We start from the raw sequence: 3614 nt of genomic DNA, 5'->3' as shown, positions 1-3614 counted from the left end.
CCGTCTTCTTCTGTTTGTCTACCACCACTATGTCCGGTTGGTTAGCCACCACCATTTTGTCCGTCTGTATCTGGAAGTCCCACAGGATCTTAGCTAGGTCATTCTCCACCACCCTTGGGGGCATCTCCCATTTATCCCCATACCGGCCTCCAATAGCGTAGTGGTTAGACTACACACCTTTGGAACAGAGGATAGCAAGTTCGATTCCTGCCTGGGGTGTCTGTATCCAGTAAGGGTCCTAAGGCTAGACCCCCTATGCTAAGCAAGCCTACCGCAGACATGAGCAAGACAGATAAATATGAAGGCATGCCGGCTTGGACGTGGCCCGATGACTTAAGTGCACAGAAAAAGCCTGTTCAGTGGCATCACATCAACATGGTGATTTGTGCTGATCAAGCATTAGTCATAGAAATGTGGATGAAACTCAAAAGTGTTTTAAACCTGAATTATTTTAATTATTTTATTGGCCCACATGCCTGTAAAGCCAACCGTCTCATGACACTTTGTGATATATTCTATTCAAATGTACACTTTTATATATCTAGCGCCAATAACAACAGTCGCCTCAAGGCACTACATATGGTAATGTATTACAAAGAAACCACAATGATCTCAAATCCCCTATGAACATGCACTTGGTGACAGTGTGAAAGAAAAACTCAATTTTAACAGGAAGAAACTGCCAGCTAAATCAGGCTCATGGAGGGGCAGCCACCCACCACACCTGCTTGGGAGTGAATGGGAAATAATCACCAGTCCACACGTGCTTTGGTATTTGTAGCCAGTTTTAGAAAACAGGGAATCTTTGACTTCTTTTTTGATGTCAGACTGTGTGCCTTGTTATTGTTGAATGTCTATTAATTGGCCGACATTTCTTTATGGTTAGGGTTATAACGCCACATGTTGCTTTACCATGCTCTCTCCAAACCCCCAGTAGCACATACCCCTAGCTGTTGCTTCTCATTTTTGTGTTCCTTGGCTCAATATTACAACTTTTTATTCCAACTTTTCATCAGTCTGCTCTCATATTTACTGATTAAAAGACAAAAAACGTCTGCATTTGGAGGTCAGAAGTGTAACGGAGGCATAAGTAGTGTTCCTATCAGGGACCCATGTCATAGACACCACTTTTTCACACATCAGATAAAGTGCAAATATTCCAAATTTATAAATTTGTGCTCAGTGACACAAAATAACATTACAATTTGTGTTTTTTCAAACACAAAAATAATCGATTCAGTTCTCATAGCTTTTTCACAGACCTCTGAAAGGCTGAGCTGATATAGAGGAAAAATGACCCTCAGGCTCTCTTGGTCTGTGACCTGAGTAAAAACTTTCTTGTCGACTTTCTGGGCTCAAGCATTTGTTTCAGGCCATGCTGAATAAAACATGAACATTTTGTAAATTTAATTCATACACTAACTGTGATTTCACTATTCGTTGTATATCATCTAATTAAAAACACATAAAAGTTGAACGAACTTGCCTGAAATTAGGGCTTAAAAATCTTTTTTTCATAACCGGCAGGTTATACTATACTTTGCATGCGAAAGGATTAATCACATTACAGTTCAATAATGGCCCAGTCAAGAGTTCTGACACAATCAACATCATCTTTCACCTCAACAGAAGCCCTAAGTAATTCTCTAAAAGGTCGATGCAACAGGGCCAGAGCTCCAAACATTTGAACTTTCTCTGTTTGTCTGTGGGGGGCAAACTCTTGCAGCATGTGAAAAACTATTTCATTCACAATAGGAGAGGAGGCTAAAAATGTTTTTGTACAACATTGTTGGCACTCCTGTTTTATGGTATGTCTTATATCTATCACCTGTAATGTTTATTGCAACCACTGCTCTCCTCTTAATGCAGCTTAAAGTGATATAGTGCTATTTTTTTGTATAAAAATGGCTTCCAGTCCTGCAGAGAACTCAATAAAAAGGATGAATTAATTGGAACATGTTCCATGTCTCATAACTCTGCAAGCTCCTCTTATTTGGATAATATCCAGCACCTTCAGTGTCTTGCCGTTACTGCATAAAAAAAAGCCAGAGAACCAGGGAGATTAAAAGTCAATAATTTTGGGCGTAATCAGCCAATGCCACAACCCCAATCCAAAACGTACCCCCTTTATACCTACCGCCAAAGACAAACACTCACTGTCAAAGTGCTTACAGTCAGGTGGTTCAGTCGTAAAGCCTCATAATTGTTTAATGGTGCGTTTTATGAGGCCACACTGTGAGTCAGTGCAGCCTGAGGGCCCCGAATTCCAGATGATAACACGTTGGGTTAGGTAATGCAGGGTTAATCACAGGTGGATATTAGTTCACTGTGGGCTTTGCACAGCTGCTCAAAGTGTGTGCAGCCTTGGGGGAAGAGGTGCATCTAAAGCTTTCTGCCTGTCTGTCTAAGCCAGGCCGACCTTGCCGTCTGAGCACAAACAGACATCAGAGAAGATGGGGACACGCTGTTCCCCTGCAAATACAGCACACAGCGGCTCACGAGCGCCTGAAAACCCACACCTTTTTGTGCGTGCACACCGAGACACTGAAATGTAACGTGCAAACACACACACACAAAAGATTTGCTGAGGTAGGAATCCACAAGCTTTGTTCCGTGATCAAAAATAACTGTTCCACAGCTGTCTGAGTGCAGTGATGCAGGGTAACCTGATACTGTCCCACAGTGCTGTTCCACACGAGCTGAACAGGCCCCTGTAGACTGTCCCCATAACGTATGCCAAGTAACACATACACAGACACATCACTACATAAAATGAAGGACTGCATACACACTTGTGTACACACCCACACACACCCACACCCACACAAACCCATAAGCAGTGAAAAAAGTAATACATTTCCACACCAATATGCATACAAAGGTGTTTTCGGAGAGGAAAGTTCTCATAACTTTTGAAAGAAGTACCCCCGTTTTTTGCATGTTCACCCTACTGGAAATAGGAAGTTTCTTCAAAAGTTCAAAGTTCTTTGAATCCTTTTTTCAGAGGTCGTTTTTAACCCCTACCTCAGGTTAGGCACTCTCACAGACTGTATAACAAATGGTGGCAGCCACCTGGAAGTCAAGCCTAGACGTAAGCAGCAGCATATTAGAGAAAACGAGTGAAACGTGAGCAGAGACATTACAGCAGGTCGTTAACACTAGTAGCAAATTTTGACACGTCACAGTTAGGTGTGTGAAGAATTTCTGCTCATTTTGCTTCCAGCATCCACACAATGGGAAGCACTGCAGAGAGAGAAAATGATGACGATGAAATTGTATTAAAAGAAAATAAAAGGCCACAAAAACCTTAGTACAGACCTGCAATTGGTGGTTGTGTGGGTACAAAGGATTCAATAGCTTTTGAAGGGTGTCGTTAGCGATAGCCTTCAAAAGCTTTCCTCTGGCAGACTGGCAGCTCCCAGTCTGCCAGAGGAAGCCTCTCTCTAAGGTTTGTGGCTCCTTGTATTCTAAACTACATTAAAGAAAAGGATCACTTGTAGTTTTACGTTATATGACTTTGAAGAGTAAAATATGGGTGCTTCTAACACTACATCTCTTTTCTGATCCTAGCATCCTCCAGCTTAGTGTGCTGGTTGTAGCCTACTTGCTGATAT

Source organism: Haplochromis burtoni, unplaced genomic scaffold (genome assembly GCF_018398535.1).
Source record: "Haplochromis burtoni strain Fernald_Lab_line unplaced genomic scaffold, NCSU_Asbu1 Contig_14, whole genome shotgun sequence".
Taxonomy (NCBI): domain Eukaryota; kingdom Metazoa; phylum Chordata; class Actinopteri; order Cichliformes; family Cichlidae; genus Haplochromis; species Haplochromis burtoni.
The sequence above is the reverse complement of the archived record's forward strand: the minus strand, read 5'-3'. Positions refer to the sequence as shown.